Below are 26,045 nucleotides of genomic sequence, written 5' to 3'. Positions count from 1 at the left end.
GCCGCAGCCGAGAAGGCCCTGGCTCTAGTTGAGGCCAGCCTAACCTCTCTGAGGCCTGGGACCTTGAGGGTGTTATTATTTGCAGACCGTAGGTTTCTCTGTGGGGCATACCAGGAGAGGCGGTCCCGTAGGTACGAGGGTCCTAGGCCGTATAGGGCTTTAAAGGTTAAAACCAGCACCTTAAACCTGATCCTGTACTCCACCGGGAGCCAGTGCAGCTGGTATAGTCCGGATGAATGTGATCTCGCAGCGAAGACCCCATAAGGAGTCTCGCCGCGGCATTCTGCACCCGCTGGAGTTTCTGGGTCAGTCTCAAGGGCAGCCCCACGTAGAGCGAGTTACAATAATCCAGTCTGGAGGTGACCGTCGCATGGATCACAGTGGCTAGGTCAGGGCGAGAGAGATAAGGGGCCAACTGCTTAGCTTGGCGGAGATGGAAAAATGCCGCCTTTGTTATAGCTGTAATCTGCGCCTCCATAGAGAGGGAGGTATCGAAGATTACACCCAAACTCTTAACGGACGGTGCTGGCACTAATTGCACCCCTGCAAGAGATGGGAGTTGCCCCCTCGATCCCATATCGTCCCGCCCCAGCCAGAGGACCTCTGTCTTCGAAGGATTTAACTTCAACCGGCTCCCACGTAACCATCCAGCCACAGCTTCCAGACATCTGGTCAGTGTGTCTGGGGCCGAGTTAGGATGGCCATCCATCAACAGATAGAGTTGGGTGTCATCAGCATACTGATGGCAACCCAGCCCAAAACTCCGGACAAGCTGGGCGAGGGGGCGCATAAAGATGTTAAAAAGCATCGGGGAGAGAATCGCACCCTGAGGCACTCCACACACCAAGGAGTGACGCGATGACAATTCCCCCCCAAGCGCCACCCTCTTTCCCCGATCAGAGAGAAACGAGCGCAGCCATTGAAGGACTGTGTCCTGGATCCCCACGTCGGCAAGGCGGTGGTCCAGGAGTTCATGATCGACCATGTCAAAGGCTTCTGACAGATCTAGAAGAATCAGCAGCCCCGACCCACCTCGATCCAGCTGCCTGCGGAGATCATCTGTTAGGGCGACCAGAGCCGTCTCGGTATCCAACCATCTCGTCCTTTGTCGTCCCCTTCTCCTTGTGCCCTCCATCTTTCCCAACACCACGGTCTTTTCCAGGGAGTCTTCTCTTCTCATGAGGTGGCCAAAGTATTGGAGTCTCAGCTTGACAATCTGTCCTTCCAGTGAGCACTCAGGGCTGATTTCCTTCAGAATGGATAGGTTTGATCTTCTTGCAGTCCATGGGACTCTCAAGAGGTTTCTCCATAATCCAGCGCATGTTTGCAATTTGGTCTCTGGTTCCTCTGCCTCTTCTAAATCCAGCTTGCACTTCTGGGAGTTCTTGGTCCACATACTGCTTGAGCCTTCCTTGTAGAATTTTAAGCATAACCTTGCTGGCGTGTGAAATGAGTGCAATTGTGCGGTAGTTGGAGCATTCTTTGGCACTGCCCTTCTTTGGGATTGGGATGTAGACTGATCTTCTCCAATCCTCTGGCCACTGCTGAGTTTTCCAAACTTGGTCGCATATTGAGTGTAGCACCTTAACAGCATCATCTTTTAAAATTTTGAATAGTTCAGCTGGAATACCATCACTTCCACTGGCGTTATTAGCAGTGCTTTCTAAGGCCCATATGACTTCACTCTCCAGGATGTCTGGCTCAAGGTCAGCAACCACACTACCTGGGGTGTACGAGCCATCCATATCTTTCTGGTATAATTCCTCTGTGTATTCTTGCCACCTCTTCTTGATGGTGTTTCCTGCTTGGCAGGGGGTTGGACTCGATGGCCCTTGTGGTCTCTTCCAACTCTATGATTCTATGATTCTATGTCTTCTGCTTCTGTTAGGTCCTTACCACTTTTGTCCTTTATTATGGTAATCTTTGTACGAAATATTCCTTTCATATCTCCAATTTTCTTGAACAGATCTCTGGTTCTTCCCATTCTGTTGTTTTCCTCTATTTCTTTGCATTGCTTGTTTAAGAAGGCCGCCTTGTCTCTCCTTGCTGTTTTTTGGAAATCTGCATTCAATTTTCTGTATCTTTCACTATCTCCCTCGCATTTTGCTTGCCTTCTCTCCCCCGCTATTTGTAAGTCCTCGTTGGACAGCCACTTTGCTTTCTTGCATTTCCTTTTCATTGGGATGGATTTCGTTGCTGCCTCCTGTATAATGTTGCGAGCCTCCATCCATAGTTCTTCATAGTTCTGCCCTTCATATCGAGATCATTCTATCATTTTTGAGATTGCATCCCAGTACAGCTTTCGCCACTCTTTTGTTGACTATGACGGCCACTCCATTTCATTTATGGGATTCTTTCCCACAGTAGTAGATATGATGGTCATCCAAACTGAATTCACCGATTCCCGTCCATTTTAGTTCACTGATGCTCAGGATGTCAATTTTTATTCTTGCCATCTCATTTTTTAAAAAAAATATTTTTATTGCTTTTTTCCAGATACAAATATAAATTCAGATAACAAAAGAAGAAAGAAGAAAAGAAGAATAAAAGAAATCCAACTTTCCAATACATTTTTCCATAACCGACTGGACTTCCCCACGTCTCCCTCACCCTGCTTTCTTTACAATAAAATTGTCAGCAAATTAATACCTTGTTTCATGTGTTATTAGTGCTTTCAAATAAGTCTCTTTTGGGTTCAAAATACTTATTATCAATTTACAGTGTTATTTTAAACTTTAATCCTTTCATAGTTATCCTTTCATATGTTATTTCCAATATACCAAATCTTATTGCTGGAGCTAGATTTTCTAAATCATGCAAATTCTTAACATTCATATAACTTATAATGTTTTTGTAAGTAGTCCTTAAATTTTTTTCCAATCCTCCTCCATCGTCTCTTCTCCCAAATCTCGGATTCTGCCAGTCATTTCAGCCAATTCCATATAGTCCATCAATTGCGTATGCCATTCTTTCAGTGTGGGCAAATCTTGTGTCTTCCAGTACTTTGCGATAAGAATTCTTGCTGCTGTTGTTGCGTACATAAAAAACGTTCTGTCCTTCTTTAACACTTTCTGGCCGACAATGCCCAGAAGGAAGGCCTCTGGTTTCTTGGGGAAGGTATACTTAAATACCTTTTTTAATTCATTGTAAATCATTTCCCAGAAGGCCTTCACTTTTGGACAGGTCCACCAGAGGTGAAAGAATGTCCCTTCAGCCTCCTTACATTTCCAACATTTATTATCAGACAAATGGTATATTTTAGCAAGCTTGACTGGGGTCATGTACCACCTGTATATCATTTTCATAATATTTTCTTTCAAGGCACTACATGCGGTGAATTTCATACCAGTGGTCCATAACCTTTCCCAGTCTTCGAACATAATGTTGTGCCCAATGTCTTGAGCCCATTTTATCATGGCTGATTTGACTGTCTCATCCTGAGTGTTCCATTTAAGCAGCAAGTTATACATTCTCGCAAGTACCTTAGTCTTTGGTTCTAACAATTCTGTCTCTAATTTCGATTTTTCCACCTGGAATCCTGTTTTTTTATCCAACTTAAAAACCTCTAGAATTTGAGCATAATGAAACCAGTCTTGCACCTTATGCTTTAATTTTTCATAGCTCTGTAACCTCCAATTGTCTCCTCCCGTTTTTTCTATTATCTCCCCATATTTCAGCCAACCGGCCTCCATATTGGGGGTTTTTCGGGCCTTGGCCTCCACTGGTGATAACCACCTCGGGGTCTTGCCTTCTAATAAGTCTTTGTATTTTGTCCAGACCATAAATATTGCTTTTCTGACAATATGGTTTTTGAACATTTTATGAGTCTTTACCTTGTCGTACCACAAATATGCATGCCATCCTAAAGAGTTATTAAACCCTTCCAGATCTAGGACATCAGTGTTCTCCAAAAGTAACCAATCTTTCATCCAGCAGAAGGCTGCAGCTTCGTAATATAACCTTAAGTCTGGCAGGGCAAACCCCCCTCTTTCTTTTGCATCAGTTAATATTTTAAATTTTATTCGGGGCTTTTTGCCCTGCCAAACAAACTTCGAAATATCCTTCTGCCATTTGCCAAAACATTCCACTCTGTCCACAATCTGTAGGGTTTGAAACAAAAACAACATCTTTGGCAATACATTCATTTTTACCGCTGCAATTCTACCCAACAAGGAAAGTTTCAATCTTGACCAAGTTTCTAAATCCTTTTTAACTTCTGACCAACATTTTTCATAGTTGTCCTTAAATAAATTCAAATTTTTGGAGGACAAATTGACCCCCAGATATTTCACTTTTTTAACCACAGTTAATTCTGTTTCCCTCTGAAACTCATCTGTTTCTAAAGGTGTCAAGTTTTTACCCAAGACCTTAGTTTTTTGCTTATTCAACTTGAATCCCGCTACCCGACCAAACTCATGAATCAATTCTAAAACTCTTTTTGTACTAGATTCTGGCTCCTGTAATGTTAAAACCAAATCATCTGCAAAAGCTTTCAATTTATATTGTTTCACTCCGACCTGTATTCCTTGTACCAACCGGTCCTCCCTAATCATGCTCAAAAGCACCTCCAGGACTGAAATAAATAAAAGGGGGGATAGAGGACACCCCTGTCGTGTTCCTTTTCCAATTTTAAACTCTTCTGTCACCACATTGTTCACTATCAATTTAGCTTTTTGTTCTGAGTAGATTGCTTCTATAGCATTTTCGAACCCCCGTCCCACTCCCATCCCTTCCAAATTTTTCTTCATAAACCTCCAAGAAATGTTGTCAAAGGCCTTCTCCGCATCAATGAAAATTAACACTGCTTTAGTGTTAATGTTAGTTTGCAAAAGTTCCAAAATGTCAATAATGTTCCTAGTGTTGTCAAACAGATGTCTGCCTGGGAGAAAGCCTGCCTGGTCCTTATGGATTACTTCATTTAACACTTTTTTAAGCCTACTTGCCAAAATGTCTGCAAATATTTTGTAATCCACATTTAGGAGTGAGATGGGACGGTAGTTCTTTAGTTGAGTCTTTTCAGTTTCCAGTTTAGGAATCAATGTGATGAAAGCTTCTTTCCACGTTTCCGGTGCCCTCCTCCCTTCCATGATCTGGTTACAAACCTCCATTAATGGTTGTATCAAATAGTCTTTTAAAGTCTTATAGTACTTGGAGGTAAGTCCATCTGGGCCTGGAGATTTGCCGAGTTGCATATTCTGAATGGCACTCTCGATTTCCTGTTGTGTTATTCTGTAATTCAAGATTGTTTTCTTTTCTTGAGATAGTTTTGGTAGTCCATTAACTTTTAAAAATTGGTCTATCTCAGTCACTTCCTGAGGCCCTTGCGTGTAAAGTTTTTTGAAATATTTCTGGAAGCACTTTCTTATTTCATCCGGTTTCTGTATGTTTCTCCCTTCAACCTCCAGATTGGTAACAAAGTTCAATTTTTGTCTCTTTTTCAACTGCCATGCTAGCAGTTTTCCACATTTATTCGCCGATTCAAATGATCTTTGTTTCATTTGTTTAATCTTCCATTCCACTTCTTGATTTATTAATTTCGCATATTGTGCTTGATAGAACTTGATTTCTCTTAGAATCTCTTTGGATTTTGGTTTTAGTCTCAATTTTTTCTCTCCATCTCTTATCTTCTCTAGTATCTTGTCCTTTTTTCCATTCCAGAGTTTTTTCTTGATCGTGTTCTGTTGTATCAGAAACCCTCTCATTACTGCTTTGCTTGCGTCCCAGATTATTCTTTTTTCCACCGAAGTGTTCAAATTTATTTCAAAGTAGTCTTTTAAAGTTTTTTGGGCCTTTTTCACAGTCTCCTGATCTCTTAATAGAGTGTCATTCATTCTCCATCTGAAGGAACCGGCTGGGGTAAGTCTCAATTCCACTTTCAAAGCGTTATGGTCGGAGCAGGTTTTTGGGCAGATTTCCACTTTTATAGTCTTAGGTGCCAGCCCTCTAGATGTCCATATTTGGTCGATTCTTGTCCATGACAAGTGAGCCTCAGAGAAGAATGTTCCTTCTTTACCTAAGGGGTTCTTTGTCCTCCAGATGTCAATCAAATCCATACTGTCAGTCAGTTCAAAAAAAGTTTTAGGTAGTCTGCCATCTTTAGTTAAATTTTGGTTTTGTGACTTGTCCATGTAAGTAGAGACCACCCCATTCATATCTCCCATCATAATGATGTTGGAATAGTCCAAATAATCCAGCAATATCTCGTGCAGCTTTTTGTAAAATTCCGACTTCCCTTCATTTGGTGCGTAGATTCCTACTATCAAAAACTTTTCTCCTTGTGTTTGTATCTCAATTGCCAAAATTCTTCCTTGCTCATCTTTAAACAGAAATTTCGGTGACAAGTTCTCCTTTGCATAAATCACTACGCCTCTTTTCTTAACTTTATCTGATGAAATAAATTCTTGGCCTAGTCTTTTGTTGATTAACACTTTCCTATGGAGCCTAGTCACATGGGTTTCCTGCAAGCAGATAATGTCCAATTTTTCTTTTTTCAATATGTGAAAGATCCTTCTTCTTTTTTCCGGGGAATTCCCACCGTGTATGTTCCAACTAAAAAGCTGCAGAGACATCCTGGATCAATCTAAGAGTCCTATAGGGGTGTGTCTTCCTTTTCGTCCAGACCCGAAGGTGGGGCAGGTGTTGATTCAGGCAAAGGTGGTGGCCAGGCTCCTGCTACTCCCTTCCGAAGGTCCTCTCCGTGGTCGTTCAAAAATTTTAGTTGGTCTTCTGCTGTTCTGATTTTAACTTTTTTTCCTTTGAAATTAAAAGATAATCCTTGGGGAAACTCCCACCTGTAGGGAATTGTGTTGTTTCTCAGTAGTCCTGCTAAGTCCTTATATATAGTTCTTAAATCCAAAAGTTGTTTCGGGATATCTCTGTAGATTTCTGCTTTTTTGCCCTGAATCACCAATGCTTTTTTAAAATGTAGGCCTAATATTTTGTCACTTTCTTGCCTAGATCTCAAAATGATCAGGCAGTCTCTAGCTCTGTCCTTCCTCACCACTCTTCCCAGTCTGAAGGCGGTGACAATTTTAAAGTCCTTATCTTCTTCTATAGCCCAGAACTTTGATAATTCTGATGTCAAAAAACCAATCAAATCGTCTTGTTCAAGTTCTGGTATTGCTCGTAATCTAAGATTATTTTTTCAATTCCACCATAGACAGATAGGCCTGCTGTTCACTAATTTGCCTGCACAATGGCCTTACTTCCCTTCTTACTTCTTCAACCTTTTTATTAGCTTCCTCTGCTTTTTGATTTGCTTCTACAGCCAGTTTCCGATTTTCTGTAGTTGTTGTTTGAAGGTTCCCAATTACTTGTGTATTTTGGGAGACCTGTTCAGTCAGCTTATTGATAGTGGTTGTAACTTGGTCAAACTTTGTATTTAAAGCTGCCAGCTGGTCCAAAATTTGTTTAGAAACTGGGTCAATCCCTCCTGAAGCCATATCTTTTAGAGCTGGCTCTTGGGCTGGCTGAACAACTTCTTTCAGTGTTAAAATAGTAGGAACAGATGATCTACGTGGCTGTACAGTCAATGTTGTTTGTAGCAGTTGCTGAGCAGCTTGCTCTGCTTTCGATTTGGCTGCCCTTGTTTTCCTTGTACCACTCATTCCACAGCTGTCTATGCGTCAAGGTCAAATTGTAAATCCCATGGGAAAAATAATCCAGAATGTAAACAACCACCCAGAAGATAGTCCAAATAATATGCAGTTCCCAGAGATTTGTTAGTCCTAAATCCACTAGAGGGAGCTCCCCTGTAGTTCAGTAGGAAAAGAAACTTTTTCCACCATTAAACAGCAGCCCAAAAAGGAAAAAAAGAAGAAATTGAGGAGGTACCTTCAATGTCCCTTTAAACTTACAGAGCTTTCCCAAAGTACAACAAAGTTTCAATAATGGTGCAAGTAGCAATCTCTTATTTGTATCCAATAACGCTCAACAGTAGCAACAGTACACATTCAGTTACAGTTTCTGCAATTGACAGCTCTTAATGTCCTGGCAGCCCAACGATTTGGACATTTAACTTTTGTAATCCACTTAATAAAGGAGGGGAAAGATTCCAGTTCAAATCAGTTCACTCACCGACAACTTAAACCTTCTCCCTTTCAGAAAAAAAACCAAGTTCCAATTTGCGCAATTATGACAGCTTCCTTTTGTAATCCTTTTCAAAGTGCTCCCCGCTTGCAAAAGTTTTTGCTTTGATCTTAGCAGAATCGGAAGGCGGACTTCCTGTTTTCACCTCCCGTTTTCAGCCGAATTTTAAGAAATTTTGTCCCAAATAAGTTCTTGTAAATCCTTACTCACGAGTGTAAAATTTGAAGCCTGATGTTCCAGGAAGAAAGGACAGCGCTCATCAGCAGCAGCCGCGCGGCTTCACTTCCGCAGAAAGAGCGATGAACTCACAGCACCGCGCCCCTTCCACGTTCCGGAGCCCCTTATGAGGCTCCTTCACCGTTTCTGGGGTCGCTCCTGGTGCCCGCCGAGTCCCACGGCCCCAGGCTCGCTCTGCCCGTGGTTTTTCTTGGTGGGTCGTTGCTGTGCCGCAGCGCACGACCCTTTTCCGCGGAGCCCCTCTTCAGAGACCGAAGAGGAGTGCCATTGTTGTTTCGCGCCGCCTCCGGAAGTCCGTGCCATCTCATTTTTGACCACATCCAACTTACCCAGGTTCATGGTTCTTACATTCCAGGTTCCTATGCAATCTTTTTCTTTACAGCATTGGACTTTCCTTTCGCTTCCAGGCATATCCACAACTGAGTGACCTTTCGGCTTGTACTTGTCCTCCGCTCTTCCTCAGTAGCATGTTGGACGCCTTCTGACCTGTGCGGCTCATCTTCCAGCGTCATAACTTTTATGTACCTATTGTCTTTGTCCATGGAGTTTTCTTGGCAGGGATACTGGAGTGGCTTGCTGGTTCCTGCTCCAAGTGGATTATGTTTGGTCAAAACTCTCCACTATAATCTGTCCATCTTGGGTGGCCCTGCACGGCGTAGCTCATAGCTTCTCTGAGTTATTCAAGCCCCTTCGCCATGGCAAGGCAGTGATCCATGAAGGGGGATGGTATTATTGTTATTATTATTATTTCAAATCTTGGTTGTCGAACATAATCTGTTCAACTGAGGCACGGCTTCCGATTGGTTGCAGATGCTTCCTGCACTAAATTGGAGGCTGCATTGGACGTTTGCTTCCAAAAAACTTTTTAAAAAACAGAGCATTTACTTCTGGGTTTTTTAGCATTTGGGAGCCAAAACATTCCAAAATGGAGGCATTCGAGATCTGAGGTTTGACTGTATTTATTATTACATATATATTCCACTCATCCTCCCAAAAGAACCGAGGGCTGAAAAGAAGCAAAACTGAGAAAGATCTAAACTTTAAAGCTTATTGGAAGGGGATATATTAATCTCAAGTTGTATAGGCTGTTTGTTCAACCAGCACCTTGAACTTAGCTAATTGTCAGCCAGTGGCATAACATGCTGGCTATGTCTTGCCCCCATGAGCAGTCAAGCTACTGCATTTTTTGCCAGATACTGTTTCAAGGGCAGCCCGAAATGCAGCACATTGCTATAATCAGCCTGGAGGTAACCAGCACATGGATGACAGTAGTTAAGCTATCCTGATCCAGAAACTACTTTAGCTGCCAAAGCTGCCTTGCTAGCTGAAGCTGGTAGAAGGCACTAAGGTCACCTGGGCCTCTAGCAGCTAAGATGGATCCAGGAGCACCTCTAGTCTATGAACCTGTTCTCTCATGGGGAGTTGAACCCCATTCATAGCAAGAAACTGAACAATTGACTAGACTCCAACCACCATGCCCCCATCTTACCAGGATTCAGACTGATGTAGGCATCAAAGCTTTCAGCAGAAAGAACTCTGAGTTCAAGCTCTTCATCCAGAACTGAGGGCCAGGATAGTAAATGCATTACAATTGCAACAGGCAACAAACTTCTACTTGCAGTTGAAACTAACCACAGTGCGGTACAATTTCTAATTCCACAAAGCACTTGCTAGTTGCAATCCATCAGGGGTGCCACTTGAATAAAATATGAGGAAGGGGGCAAGTAAGCCCCACCTCACATAATCCATCACATGATGAGGATTGCTCCTTCAGAGCTCTGGCAGCACCGGCAGTCTCTGGCATTGAATGTGTTGGTCTCGTGTGGGGCACCAGGGAGAGCTTGGCTGTCTGGCTGGTGTACTGATCACCCACGGCACCGGCAGCTACCCTGTCAGACCTGCTGGAGGTGGCGGCGGGCTGGGCCTTGGAGTTCCCAATCTTATTGGTTTTGGGAGACTTCAACGTCCATGCCAATGCTGCCCCCTCCTCACAGGCTCTGGACCAAATGACTTCCATGGCAACACTAGGGCTCTCCCAGTTTGTTTTGGGCCCCACTCATCAAGCAGGCCACATGCTGGATTTGCTCTTTGGTGCTGGCATAGATGTGATCATACTCCCCCCTGTGGAAGTGACATGGTCTGATCACTGCACTCTGAAAGCCAAGATTGACTTCTCGCTCCTCTCGCTCAGGTGGCGAGACTATTTGGGCTCGCCTGCGAAGGCTGATGGATCCTGATAGATTCCATCAGGCCTTGTGGGACTCTGCTTCTCCTGATGACTCATTACATGACCTTGTCGAGGACTGGAATAACCGGTTCTTGGCATCCATCAATAAGACCGTGCCTAAGCGCCCTCTGCAACCCCACCGAAACCGGGCCCCTTGGTTTACCTAGGAGCTCCGGAAAATGAAGCAGGACCTCAGATGGCTAGAGCGAGTATGGCGACGGACTCATGATGGAGCTTCAAGAACATCTTATAGGATGCTTATGAAAGCCAATGAGATGGCTATGAAAGCTGCTAAGAAATCTTACTTCGCAGCTTCCACTGCATCCGCTAGCTCTCACCTGGCACAACTTTTTAGAATAATTAGGTCAATAACGTCCTTAGGAGGACAACCAAATTTAAGCATAAATTCGACTCACAGCTGTGAGGCGTTCGCGAACTTTTTTGCAGAGAAAGTCCTGTTGCTCCGCCGTGACCTCCCTGCCAATTTAGATACAATGACAGAACATGATGGCGTCCAGCACATTCTGCTGCACGCCACTGTGCTCCTGTGCCTAGCTCTCTCTCAGCTTCGCTTCAGCAGAGTCTCCGCAGCAGTAGAAACTGTTGCAGTGTGTGGGTAATAAATCAGACTGTACGCAGGCTTGTTGCTTATCTCCAACAGTCTTTAATTGTGTAGCAAAACATCTTAAATCAGCCCGGCGAAAGAGCGCACATCTTTCGCCTCTCGGTCAAAACTGAAAGAGAACTCACACACAGAGAACATTCCCATATGTGAACATAACCACGCCTCAGAATGTGAGACATCACTCAGAACTGTTTAACCCTGTAAGTTCTGACTCTCTTCACACCCCCTCTTGTCTCGCATCCTGAGGGAAACTGTGAACACCCATCTACAGACCTCTTTGAGTTCAACTCCCTTCCCATTGCCTCTTGCCCCTTTCTGGCATCTGTCTCAGGCAACTGTTGAACCTCCTCAAAACTCCCAGGTTCGCACTGTGCGAAACCAACCCACGCGCTGGTGACCTGAAACCTCTCAGGTGGCACCCCCTTTGTTGTGCGTGCGGAACGTCTGAGCACAGTTTCAGGTGCTCCTTCTGACCCACTGGGGCCAGCAAGTGTGTCTCCTACATCAGAAGACTCCCCCTCTGACTTACTGCGTCTTCGGGCCTTCTGCACTTTGCTAACGGGAGATGAAGGCTCACTCTTGGGCTCTCTTTTAACAACCTGTGGAGATGCCCAACCCTGTTCTTGACCCTGTTCAGAGACTTGGTCCTCACCAACAGGTTCAGCTTCTGGCTCTCCCACCTCCTCAGAATCAGACAGACATTCTGAGAGAACGTCAGGACTCTCTTGGAGCCTTGACCAACCATTCTGCTCATAGAACTCAGCATGCTTGCTGATCAGAAGCTTGGACTGATCACCTTCTGGATATGCAAACCTCCACCCCTTTGTCGCAGGCTCATATCCACAGAAGATCATTTTCTGGAACCTCGGATCACCTTCCTTCCATTGAGCCTTTGGCACAAGCACCCAGGCTTCGCAATCAAACACACGGAAGAAATGCACTTGCGTTTTTTTCCGGTGCAACAAGAAAAACGGTGTGTCACCTATAACAGAGTTATAGGACCTGTTCATCATAAAGTTGGCCGACCTCCAAGCCTCCCCCCCAAAACTCTGAGGCAAACCGGAGTCAAACAGTAGAACGTCAGCAGCTTGAGCCAGTGTTCTACTCCTGTGCTCCGCCACGCCCCTCTCCTGAGGAGAAGTAGCACCCATCAACTTGTGACGTATTCCCTTCTGGTGGAAAAAACTCTGCAGAGCAGACCCAGTATACTCTGCCCCTTGGTCGCTCTGGAAGCCCTGAACCTTGGTAGAGAACTGTAGTTCTACCGCCGCAACCCAGTCTTTGATCAGTTGTGCTGCCTCGCTTCGCTGCTTCAGCGAGAAGAACCAGCCATTTTGGCTAAAATCATCTGTCAGCGTCAGCACATACCTGGCCCCGCCCAGACTCGGCCTTTGCATGGGACCACAAAGGTCTGTGTGCACAAGCTCAAAAGGTTTTGTGGTTACCCTCTCCCTTCTGGGATAACTGCCTTTTTACCTTTGCCCTTCTGCATGCCCTACAATCTAGGGATTTACCACATGCTTTCAGTTTGCAACCTTTAGTGCATTGGGGCAACTTCTGGACATCTTCCAAACTGCTGTGTGACATTCTCCTGTGCCACAAGTGAACACAAGAATCATGAATGGGAACATTAGCACACTTCACCTGTGCTGTCTCGGCATCTCCCATACCTTCCAGAGGTGTCTCCAGAACAAAGAGGTTGTTCTGACATGCGACACTGACCAGTTGTCTCCCACCCCCGGAAATGGAACAGACATCATTTGCAAAGCAAACCTTATAACCCTCCTTTACAAGAGCAGGTACAGATAAAAGACAACAATGCATCTCTGGCACAACGTAGACTTCCAGCTCCGCCTGTAAAAAAGAAACAAACACATTTCCCACAGTAGACAAAAGCCTCTGTGACCCATCAGCAAAAACAACTGTTTTCCCAGTTGAAACAGCTCTGCAGTTTCACATTTTGCCACTAGGTGGTGCTGGCATCAGGTGATGGCTGGCTCCTGAGTCGATGACCCAACGCAGCATTCTGCCCTCGCTTGAGTTGTCCCGTAGCGTTGCCATGGAGGCAGCTAGGTGATAACAACCGTCTTAGAATCATAGAATCATAGAGTTGGAAGAGACCACAAGGGCCATCGAGTCCAACCCCCTGCCAAGCAGGAAACACCATCAGAGCACTCCTGACATATGGTTGTCAAGCCTCTGCTTAAAGACCTCCAAAGTAGGAGACTCCACCACACTCCTTGGCAGCAAATTCCACTGTCGAACAGCTCTTACTGTCAGGAAGTTCTTCCTAATGTTTAGGTGGAATCTTCTTTCTTGTAGTTTGGATCCATTGCTCCGTGTCCGCTTCTCTGGAGCAGCAGAAAACAACCTTTCTCCCTCCTCTATGTGACATCCTTTTATATATTTGAACATGGCTATCATATCACCCCTTAACCTCCTCTTCTCCAGGCTAAACATGCCCAGCTCCCTTAGCCGTTCCTCATAAGGCATCGTTTCCAGGCCTTTGACCATTTTGGTTGCCCTCCTCTGGACACGTTCCAGTTTGTCAGTGTCCTTCTTGAATTGTGGTGCCCAGAACTGGACACAGTACTCCAGGTGAGGTCTGACCAGAGCAGAATACAGTGGCACTATTACTTCCCTTGATCTAGATGCTATACTCCTATTGATGCAGCCCAGAATTGCATTGGCTTTTTTAGCTGCCGCGTCACACTGTTGGCTCATGTCAAGTTTGTGGTCAACCAAGACTCCTAGATCCTTTTCACATGTACTGCTCTCAAGCCAGGTGTCCCCCATCTTGTATTTGTGCCTCTCATTTTTTTTGCCCAAGTGCAATACTTTACATTTCTCCCTGTTAAAATTCATCTTGTTTGTTTTGGCCCAGTTCTCTAATCTGTCAAGGTCGTTTTGAAGTGTGATCCTGTCCTCTGGGGTGTTAGCCACCCCTCCCAGTTTGGTGTCATCTGCAAATTTGATCAGGATGCCCTTGAGTCCATCATCCAAGTCATTGATAAAGATGTTGAATAAGACCGGGCCCAAGACAGAACCCTGTGGCACCCCACTAGTCACTCTTCTCCAGGATGAAGAGGAACCATTGATGAGCACTCTTTGGGTTCGGTCAGTCAGCCAGTTACAAATCCACTGAGTGGTAGCATAGTCAAGACCGCATTTTACCAGTTTCTTTACAAGAATATCATGGGGCACCTTGTCAAATGCCTTGCTGAAATCAAGGTAGGCTACATCCACTGCGTTCCCTTCATCTACCAGGCTTGTAATTCTGTCAAAAAACGAGATCAGGTTAGTCTGACATGACTTATTTTTCAGAAATCCATGCTGACTATTGGTGATCACAGCATTCCTTTCTAGGTGCGCACAGACTGTTTGCTTAATGATCTGCTCCAGAATCTTCCCTGGTATTGATGTCAGACTGACTGGGCGGTAATTATTTGGGTCCTCTCTTTCCCCCTTTTTGAAAATAGGGACAACATTTGCCCTCCTCCAGTCTGCCGGGACTTCGCCTGTTCTCCAGGAATTCTCAAAGATGACTGCCAGTGGTTCTGAGATCACATCGGCCAGTTCTTTTAATACTCTTGGATGCAGTTCGTCTGGCCCTGGAGACTTGAATACATCTAAACTGGCCAAGTATTCTTGTACTATCTCCTTAGTTATTCTGGGCTGTGTTTCCTTTGTTGAATCATTTGCTCCAAATTCTTCAGGTCGGGCATTGTTTTCCTTATCGGAGAAGACTGAGGCAAAGAAGGCATTGAGGAGTTCAGCCCTTTCTGTGTCCCCTGTTTGCATTTCACCATCTTCTCCTCTGAGTGACCCCACTGTTTCTTTGTTCTTCCTTTTGCTACGAACATACCCATAGAAGCCTTTTTTGTTGCTTTTAACCTCTCTAGCAAGCCTGAGTTCATTCTGTGCTTTAGCTTTTCTGACTTTGTGTCTACACGTGCTGGCTATTTGTTTGAATTCCTCTTTGGTGGTTTCCCCCCTTTTCCATTTTTTGTACACATCCTTTTTTAATCGTAACTCAGTTAAAAGTTCTTTAGATAGCCACCCTGGCTTCTTTAGGCACCTTCCATGTTTCCGTCTCATTGGTATTGCCTGACGTTGTGCTTTTAGTATCTCCCTCTTAACAAACTCCCAGCCATCATGAACTCCCTTTCCTTTTAGTATTACTGTCCATGGGATCTCACCCAGCACTTCCCTAAGTTTTATGAAGTCGGCTTTCTTAAAGTCAAGAAATTGAGTCCTAGTATGCTTGGCTGCTCCTTTCCGCTGTATAGTAAACTTCAGAAGAGCATGATCACTCGCGCCTAATGATCCTTCCACTTCTACCCCACTAACCAGCTCATCAACATTGGTTAGGACCAGATCTAAAATGGCTGTTCCTCTTGTTGCTTCTCCCACTTTCTGGACAATGAAGTTGTCTGCAAGGCCAGTAAGGAATCTGTTTGACCTTATGCTCTTGGCTGAGTTTGACATCCAACAAATATCCGGGTAATTGAAGTCCCCCATTACTACTATCTCCCTTCCTTTTGCGTGCTTGGCCATCTGTTCCAGGAAGGCATCATCTATGTCCTCCGTTTGGCTTGGGGATCTATAGTAAACTCCCACAATGAGGTCCCTGTTATTCTTCTCTCCCTTAATTTTGACCCAAATGCTCTCACTTTGGCTTTGAGGTTCTAAATCTTGGATCTCTTCACAGGTATACACATCCCTGACATATAACGCCACTCCTCCTCCTTTCTTGTCTGGTCTGTTTCTCTGAAATAGATTGTATCCCCCCATTATTACATTCCAATCGTGGGACTTATCCCACCAGGTTTCAGTGATGCCTATTATGTCATATTTAGTTTGCTGTACCAAGAGCTCAAGCTCATCTTGTTTATTTCCCATGCTTTGCGCATTAGTGTACAGACATTGAAGTCCATTAATCATTCCCCCGTGTCCCTTATTTAAGGATTTTTTCCTCCCACCACTAGGTCTGCGTGCTGTTTGCTCCATTTGGTATATGACATTTGGATGATCATCTTCATCAATTGATAGGCTCCTACCTTCAGGAGCACTGTCTCCCTCCCCCACATTAGTCAGTTTAAAGCCCTCCTGATGAGGTTTCTGAGATTTTTGGCAAAAACATTTCTCCCAACCGTTGTGAGGTGCAGCCCATCACTTGCCAGAAGTCCATCTTCAAGAAACTGCAGTCCGTGATCTAAGAATCCAAACTGTTCCTGCTTACACCACCTGCGAAGCCAGCTGTTCACTTCCACTATTTTTCCCTCTCTCCCTGGGCCACGTCGTTCAACTGGGAGGAGAGATGAGATGACAATTTGTGCATTTAGTTGCTTCAACTTCCTGCCGAGAGCCTCGTAGTCTCTTTTGATCTTCTGGAGGCTATTGCTTGCAGTGTCATTGGTTCCCACATGAACCAAGAGGAAGGGGTATTTGTCAGTGGGTTTTATGATTCCTTGCAGTCGTTCAGTTAAATAATAATAATAATAATAATAATAATAATAATAATAATAATAATTTATTATTTATACCCCGCCCATCTGGCTGGGTTTCCCCAGCCACTCTGGGCGGCTTCCAAAAGAATATTAAAATACAATGATACATCAAACATTAAAAGCTTCCCTAAACAGGGCTGCCTTCAGATGTCTTCTAAAAGTCTGGTAGTTGTTGTTCTCTTTGACATCTGGTGGGAGGGCGTTCCACAGGGAGGGCGCCACTACTGAGAAGGCCCTCTGCCTGGTTCCCTGTAACTTGGCTTCTCGTAGTGAGGGAACCGCCAGAAGGCCCTCGGTGCTGGACCTCAGTGTCCGGGTAGAACGATGGAGGTGGAGACGCTCCTTCAGGTATACTGGACCGAGGCCGTTTAGGGCTTTAAAGGTCAGCACCAACACTTTGAATTGTGCTCGGAAACGTACTGGGAGCCAATGTAGGTCTTTCAAGACCGGTGTTATATGGTCTCGGCGGCCGTTCCCAGTCACCAGTCTGGCTGCTGCATTCTGGATTAGTTGTAGTTTCCGGGTCACCTTCAAAGGTAGCCCCACGTAGAGCGCATTGCAGTAGTCCAAGCGGGAGATAACCAGAGCATGCACCACTCTGGCAAGGCAGTCCGCGGGCAGATAGGGTCTCAGCCTACGTACCAGATGGAGCTGGTACACAGCTGCCCTGGACACGGATTTAACCTGTGCCTCCATGGACAGCTGTGAGTCCAAAATGACTCCCAGGCTGCGCACCTGGTCCTTCAGGGGCACGGTTACCCCATTCAGGACCAGGGAATCCCCCACACCTGCCCGCCTCCTGTCCCCCAGAAACAGTACTTCTGTCTTGGATCTTAGCCCCGGGGAGACAGCACACTTCCCGAGACATCTTGTCAGGCCCACAAATCACTGCTTCTGTTCCCCTCAGTAGGGAATCCCCTATCACCACTACACGCCTCCTCTTAGGTTTGGTTGGGGTTCTTCCATGAGCTGTCTGTTCCAAGGTCGCCTGCACATTCCCTGAGGACTGACTTTGCTGCTCGTCTTCATTTACCTGATCGACTGAAATGAGGGAGAGATCCTCAAATGGAGTCTGCTCTTCGTCTTCCATGCTAGGGGAGAGGACCTCAAAGCGATTGTGTATTTCTAAACAATCAGAACGAACCCTGGGCCTCCTACTTCTTTGAGTCACGTTTCTCCATATATCTGGCTCCTGTGTTGGTGAACTAGCCTCCTTCTCAGGGGAGTCCCCTGTCTCCTCCTTGATGGAGACGGTGTGGTCTGTTGCTTCCAAGAAGAGCTCCAGCTCTCTAATTCTTTGGAGCGTAGCTACACGTTCCTCCAGTTGCTGGACTTTGTCTTTTAAGAGGGCAATCAACATGCAATTGCTGCAGGTAAAGCTGCCTGCAACCTTTGGCAAGATGGCAAACATTGCGCAGGAACCGCAGGCGACAGCAGCTGTTCCCTCCCCCTCCATCTTGAGAATGTGTCGTTGGGGGTGGCTACAGTGGTCCTCCATCATAAAAAGCGTGAAGAAAGGACAAATAACTCCCCCCACAAAAAAAACTAGGTCTCCCCCAACAAACGTTTGAGACTAGCTCCTCTAAATCTAAAAGATGGATCGAACAGCTAATCAGCCACAAAGAAACACAAACACACAAGAGAAAACCCTTTTTGCTCCTTCTTCAACTGCTTCCCTGTTAGCTCTGATAAGCTCCTCCCACAGCTAATCACCTTCCTCAACAGAAACCCTGCCCCCTCTGACCTTTGCACAGGGAGAACAGCTAATCAGCCACAAAGAAACACAAACACACAAGAGAAAACCCTTTTTGCTCCTTCTTCAACTGCTTCCCTGATAGCTCTGATAAGCTCCTCCCACAGCTAATCACCTTCCTCAACAGAAACCCTGCCCCCTCTGACCTTTGCACAGGGAGAACAGCTAATCAGCCACAAAGAAACACAAACACACAAGAGAAAACCCTTTTTGCTCCTTCTTCAACTGCTTCCCTGATAGCTCTGATAAGCTCCTCCCACAGCTAATCACCTTCCTCAACAGAAACCCTGCCCCCTCTGACCTTTGCACAGGGAGAACAGCTAATCAGCCACAAAGAAACACAAACACACAAGAGAAAACCCTTTTTGCTCCTTCTTCGCATTCCCACGCTGGCCTCCTCTCCTGGACTGGCTGCCATGGAAATCTGGCTGACTGCCATGGGAAGCAACCTTGGAGACATCCTGCCCAGCCTCTCTGGCTCTCTGCGGACAGGATCGACACAGATGGTTGACTGACCCACAGACAAAACATTGACGAATGGAAAAAGCCTGAACTGTGTCTTCTGCTGGCCTGCCCCCCCCTCTTGCAACCGGCAGGGCTCTCTGTGCCAGCTCGGCCCTCTCTGACACAGTGTTCCTGTTCGTCACACAAGCGTCCAGTCACGTACTGCAGCGTAAGATCTGCAGGATTCATTGACTCCAAAGTTAGACACAAATTGTCATAACTTTTGTCCAAAGAGCTGAGCAAAATATAAACTTTCAGTTCCTCAGAAAAGTTAACTTGCAACAGCCTCAGCTGGTTGAAAACAGAGAGCATCTCAGTCACATGCTGTCTGATGCTGTCACCTGGACGCAGCTTCATCTCAAACAAGCGTCTAGTGGTGTGGATCTTTGCCCCAGCTGTGGTCCTGTGGTGCACTCTCTCTAGTGCCTGGTAGGCCTCATAAGCAGTCTCAAGCCCTTCCACCAAAGGTAGCTGTGAGCCCTCCAAACTGAGCACTATAGCTCCCAGGGCTTTCTGGTTGCGCCTTTGTGAGGCATGCGCAGCTGCTACGTCTGCTGCCACTGCATCGGGCGCAGCTTGCTGTGGGAGCTCTTGTACAGCACCCCACAGACCCTTGGCTACCAGGCAGGCCTTCAGCTTTCTGCTCCACTCCTCCCAATTTTTCCCATTTAATTTTTCGAAAGGGACGGTGTATGATTCATGGCTGTCTGCCATCTTCTCCCCCGAGGCTGAGCCTACTCACGTCACAGCAGCTCCTCCTGGCACCCGGTTCTTAAGATGAGATCCTTCCCAGTGAGCTCCGCTGCCTCAAATCTTAGGCAGGGCTCTAGCTGGCTTCTAGCAGGCTTCTCCCACACACCTGCACGACGTGGCAACAGCTTCCAAAGCTTGGCTGACTTCCCATAACCTGTGGCTTTATGATGGCGTCCGGCACATTCTGCTGCGTGCTACTGTGCTCCTGTGCCTAGCTCTCTCTCAGCTTCGCTTCAGCAGAGTCTCCGCAGTGGTAGAAACTGTTGCAGTGTGTGGGTAATAAATCAGACTGTACGCAGGCTTGTTGCTTATCTCCAACAGTCTTTAATTGTGTAGCAAAACATCTTAAATCAGCCCGGCGAAAGAGCGCACATCTTTCGCCTCTCGGTCAAAACTGAAAGAGAACTCACACACAGAGAACATTCCCGTATGTGAACATAACCACGCCTCAGAATGTGAGACGTCACTCAGAACTGTTTAACCCTGTAAATTCTGACTCTCTTCACACTGGAGTCCCCTCGACTGTCTTCGGGTCCAGTGTTGGATCATTTCGATCGGATACTCCCTGCTGATGTGGATAGATTCCTCTGAACTGGTAGGCCCACCACCTGCCTCCTTGATCCATGCCCGTTTTGGCTGATTAGGGTGTGCCCAGGTGTTGCACAGATCCCGCTTGTTGAAATTATCAATTTGTCCCTTGGCACGGGGACATTCCCAGGGGAGCTGAAGGAAGCAGTGGTGTGTCCTCTCTTAAAGAAAACTTCACTAGATCCTTTAGATTTATCCAATTACCGCCCAGTTTCAAATCTTCCATATCTAATTGAGAGAGCGGTTGCTGAACAGCTTGGTAGGTTTCTGGAGGAAACATCAGCTTTAGATCCATTTCAGTCCGGGATCCGTCCTGGTTTCGGGACCGAGACAGCTCTGGTCACCCTAACAGATGATCTCCGTAGACAACTGGATCGAGGCGGGTCGGGACCACTGATTCTCTTAGATTTGTCAGCAGCCTTCAACATGGTTGACCGTGATCTTCTGGACCACCGCCTCACCGACATGGGGATACAGGGCATAGCCCGTAAATGGCTGTGCTCTTTTATCTCTGGTCAGGGACAGAGGGTGGCGCCAGGGAGGGAGATGTTCTCACGCCACTCCTTGGTGTGTGGAGTGCCACAGGGTACAATCCTCTCCCCAAAGCTTTTTAACATCTTTATGCGCCCCCTTGCCCAGATTGTCCAGAGCTTTGGGCTGGGTTGTCACCAATATGCTGATGACACTCAGCGCTATCTGCTGATGGATGGCCACACTGACTCAGCCCCGGACACACTGACCAGATGCTTGGAAGCGGTGGCAGGATGGTTTCGTGGGAGCCGTTTGAAACTAAATCCTTCGAAGACAGAGGTCCTCTGGCTGGGTCAGGATGGCATGGGGATGAGGGACCAACTGCCTTCTCTTGTGGGGGCCCAATTAGTACCATTGCCTTCCGTTAAGAGTTTGGGTGTAATCCTTGACGCCTCCCTTTCCATGGAGGTGCAGGTTACAGCAACAGCCAAGGTGACATTTTTCCACTTTCACTGCATCAAGCAGTTGGTCCCTTACCTTTCCCGCCCTGACCTGGCCACAGTGATGCATGTGACGGTCACCTCCAGGCTTGTCTACTGTAGTTCGCTCTACGTGGGGCTGGCCTTGAAGCTGTCCCAGAAACTCTAGCGGGTGCAGAATGCTGCAGTGAGGCTCCTCACGGGGTCCCTGCCATGGGAGCTTATTCACCCAGTGCTTTTCCACCTGCACTGGCTCCCGATGGAGTTAGATGGGGGTTAGATTTAAGGTGCTGGTTTTGACCTTTAAAGCTCTTCACGGCCTAGGACCCTCGTACCTACGGGACCACCTCTCCCAGTATGCCCCACAGAGAACCTTAAGGTCCATAAATAGCAACACCCTAGTGGTCCTGGGCCCTAAGGAAGTCAGATTATCCTCAACCAGAGCCAGGGCCTTTTCGACACTGGCTCTGGCCTGATGGAACACTCTGTCTCATGAGACCAGGGCCCTGCAGGATCTGATTTCTTTCTACAGGGCCTGTAAAACAGAGTTGTTCTGCCTAGTTTTTGGCTTGGAATTAACTTGATCCCCTCCCCCTCTTTCTTTTCCCCCTTTTCCTTCTGTGATGGAACTCCTACTTGGGGACTTCCCTGGCTTTTTTCTGGCCCACATAGGACCAGTCTGGATTTTTTCCCCCAACCAGACTTGACATTTTCATCCCCCAAAAAGTTTTTGAGTTTCTGCTGAAACGAGGCTGCATTTTAATGTTAAAGACCAAATAATCCAATTTTTATACTTGTACTCTGCAAGATTCTAGGTGTTTTAAGGTCTGTTTCCCAACCCCCTAAGATGCAGCACAGTAGATGTGGCAGAATTGGGAACCCCTTCATGCAGGGTTCTATTCCTGCCGCCTCTTGCGTGTTGGTAGAGCACATATCTCTTTTTCCCGGACCCCACGTGTTGGCAATACAACTGGACGCACCTATGCTGGTCACTGCCAGAATACAGAAAGGAGCTTACAAGTATTTTCAACTGTAGTTTGACATTTCCAATTGTCCCCAAAATAAAACACTGCAAGGGGGTTGGTTTACTTTTTTCCCTTTCTTTCTTCCTTAACCCCTGGGACACTGCGTCTACCTAACATTGTTTCTCACTCAGTCACCTTTCTCCGCGTCCTGTCAGTGGCCTAGACGGACTCGCATCGCTAGGAACCGCACCTTACAAGGACCACACTTCGCTTCGTCAGTGGCTCTGAGCCCCAACATCTCATCCACTCAAAACATTCACTGGAGTGTCCCCACACACAAATAAATGCACATACATACGAATCCCCATACACATACGAATCCCCATACACATACAAACCCCATGCACCTCCCCAATCCCCTTTACCCATAAACTTCCCAAAGCCAGTGGCACTTTTACTGCTCTTCTACCGGCAAACCAGCGGCACACTACTGCTCTCCACTGGTTGAACCCAGAGGCACCCTACTGCTCCTACTGGGCGGGGCTGATCAGACCCCTGACTCCCACAAAACAAGCTGTGGAGCCTACCTTTCCCTTCCCTTGGGCACCCTTTCCTGTGCAGCTGCTGTCTCTTTCTTCCGTCTCTGCTGCGTCTCCACTCAGGTACGGCGTGGGGACTCCCCCTAGAAATGGCAGGGTGAGCGCTTGGAGCCACCAACGCCGACCCAGCTGTTCGCTTAGCAGTGACGTCTCGATCCTTCGTCCTTGTCCTCAGAGAATGTGGATTCCTGGGCAACGCATCAAGAAATGTAGCCTTGTTGGAGTTCACCGATTGGGACTGCGTTGCTCCGCGACAGGAGGAAGGAAGTCAAATGACACCGAGTTGGTTCAAAGAAAGAGTTTATTCTGCTCTCCGGATAGCAGAAGGCACTTGCGTGATCAAGTCCACAGCAAGTACAAAGAAATGACAAGTTTCATGCAGTATATATATCCTCCAGGCATCCTCTCCCCCTTCCCCAGCCACATCAACTTGTATACGCAGGTTGACATCACATATGTTCCTGCTCTGGTACTCTCAACCATAAAAGGATCTTCCTTGCTATACTTCTGACCATAAAAGGATCTTCCTTTTCCTACTCTTATCTGGGAAGACGTCATAATTTCCGGGAACACGCTTTGGGCGTTTCCCCCAGACATTGGTTTTGCGCGTATTTTGTGGTCAGCACATAAGATAAAGTTCTGACGTGTTTTCTTTTTCCCCCTGGAGAGTCAAGGCCATCCCTTGCCATGACTGATAAAGGAGAGAACTGTTTATGCAGTTGTGTCCTTTTTATGGTTTTGCTCAACAGTTCAAGTTTTACACATTTAAAAGTACTCTCTTTTGAAAGAACAAAAGGGGGGGTGAGTCAGTTTTTAAACTTACTACACAGAAACCTATTCCTTCATTTTAATCTTGTTTTTTAAGTTGTATTTTAATCAATTATTTTATGTCTGGTGTTGGCTGGGAAGGGTGGGGTATAAATAAAATTTATTATTATTATTATGCGGCTCATGCCATTAGAATGGCAATTGTCATGAACTTAGAGGGAGCCTGGTGGTCCCCTCAAATATTTTAGGGGGGCACTGAAAGGACCTCAGCCCCTAGTTGTTCACTCCTAGGTAACCCATTTCCTCTTGAATGCAACAATAATAGAGAACCTTTGCTCTGGACAGCCCTTTAAACGTTTTCTCTTGGGAAAATACCAGGAGAAACTCTTATTCATCACTACTTACCTTTTCCTTTTATCATAGTCCTAAGGAAAGGAGTCTGTGGTCACTCGTCTAATTCTTCAGAGTGGTCAGTGAGTGCTTCTTTCACTGCTTGGAATCCAGACAGTACTACAGTGGGTAGATGTATTGTCCATAGGGTGAAAATATTTCCATGTTGCTTTGCCAGCTACCATTAGGGTCAAAAGAGAGGAGAGGAATGATGTGTTCAAAAACTGCAGTTGGATATTTCAACTTAATACAAGAGCTTCAGTCTCCCTCACCTCTGTAGCTTCTTCTGTATGTCCAGAGCTCAAGTTATGGCTGCTCCCTGCTGCTTCTCCCTTCCCTCTGCATACCACTCTTATATGTTTGCTCTCTATGCCTGCATTCTCATTCCCTGTCAGTGAAGCAACATCGCTGACACCAGGCTTAAGAAATTGAATAGCACCTGCAGGTTAATTCCATGTTGAGAGGCTGCCATGAATGAATGCTGAGGACCTATGCGGTCAGTCTTTTTTTAATATAATAATATTTTATTCTTTTTTCCATTTAGAACGTTATATTTGTTACACAACAATTATATTCCAGTTCAACAAAACAAGTGACTTCCCACTCACCCAACATCATTGTTTATAACTTGAATTACATACAATTGCATTTTAAAGTTCCATCTTATCTAATTTCCTCCTCTCCAACATGTTTCTTAATATATTCTGCTGTTTTCTTACATGTCAAACCACGCTGTGGTCTTTACATATGGGAAATAACTTTTTATATAGGCTGCAAATGTTTTCCAATCTTCTTTACAAGATTCTAAATCAGTATCTTTTATCAATTTTTGCCATCTCTGCATATTCCAAGATTTTCATAAACCATTCTTTCTTTGAGGGTGTTCTCTCATCCTTCCTCAGTTTAACAGTATACAATAAATATTTTTGATCAGTAGTTTTTAATGCATATTTTCAACTTTTATACGATTTTGTGCTTTTCAGTATTAATAATAATATTCTTTGTATTATCCCTATTATTTGTATATCTTACTTATTTGTATTTCTTACAAAAAAGGTTTATGGCATTTACCTTTTACCATTTGATGCTATTGTTTAAGCTGAAATATCACAATTGTTGAGGGAAATAGATAAAGCGATTGCTGAAATCAGACTGAATTATAACTAAGATGTAAGTACCTTAATGGGGGGACGCGGGTGGCGCTGTGGGCTAAAGCCTCAGCGCCTAGGGCTTGCCGATCGATAGGTCGGCGGTTCAAATCCCCGCGGCGGGGTGCGCTCCCGCTGCTCGGTCCCAGCGCCTGCCAACCTAGCAGTTCGAAAGCACCCCCGGGTGCAAGTAGATAAATAGGTACCGCTTACCAGCGGGAAGGTAAACGGCGTTCCGTGTGCTGCGCTGGCTCGCCAGATGCAGCTTTGTCACGCTGGCCACGTGACCCGGAAGTGTCTCCGGACAGCGCTGGCCCCCGGCCAATAGATGTGAGATGGGCGCACAAACCCCAGAGTCTGTCAAGACTGGCCCGTTCGGGCAGGGGTACCTTTACCTTTACCTTTAAGTACCTTAATGAAAGTATCTTCATGAATCTTAAATCCAAAGTTCCACGAGGTTACAATGAGAGGAATCTTAAGAGGGCCTGGAGGGTCATGCCTGTTTGACCAGAGCAGTTTCTTGAAGTTCAGAATCAGAAGAACCACCAGCAGAGCAATCAACATTGCCCATATCTCCATCCTTCTCTTGCTGTCTCTTTCTCCTTAATTCTTTCTAGGTTGCCTGGTCAGGTTCAACTCTCTTTCTCTAAGGGCTTTTTGCTTTCATTAAAGACATCAGCAGTATTCTCTGTTTTTATATGCTCAGTTATTGAAAACAAATAAGCAACAAGGGATGTGATACCATGTGCAAATAGCCTTGGAATGTGATTGCAAGTCATGTAATACAATTGAACACTATAATCATTCTTACATGGGTCATGCAAATGAGAGGGTGTTTGATGTAGTTACTATGTGGAAGCTGGGGCTGGGGAAGAAAGGCATGGAGCACCAAATAGCAGAGGAGGCCCATCAACTCATGGAAGTTTTGCACGTTTGCATG

At 45.9% G+C, this 26,045-nt stretch overlaps 1 long non-coding RNA gene across 1 annotated transcript in view; it reads right to left on the bottom strand.

Annotated features, from left to right (window-relative positions):
* LOC308585171 overlaps nt 1–25,798 on the bottom strand; it is a 91,809-nt gene extending 66,011 nt beyond the window's left edge. Inside the window, exons 1-2 of the long non-coding RNA XR_014007110.1 lie at nt 25,517–25,798; nt 23,973–24,135 (exon numbers count right to left, since the gene is read on the bottom strand). This is a non-coding gene — a long non-coding RNA (uncharacterized lncRNA). The remainder of the gene's footprint in view (nt 1–23,972; nt 24,136–25,516) is intronic.
* Nucleotides 25,799–26,045: the final 247 nt, after the last annotated feature.

This window comes from Podarcis bocagei (genome assembly GCF_964188305.1).
Source record: "Podarcis bocagei genome assembly, chromosome: 4".
NCBI classification, from domain to species: Eukaryota; Metazoa; Chordata; class Lepidosauria; order Squamata; family Lacertidae; genus Podarcis; species Podarcis bocagei.
This window is presented reverse-complemented; position numbering and strand designations above follow the sequence as displayed.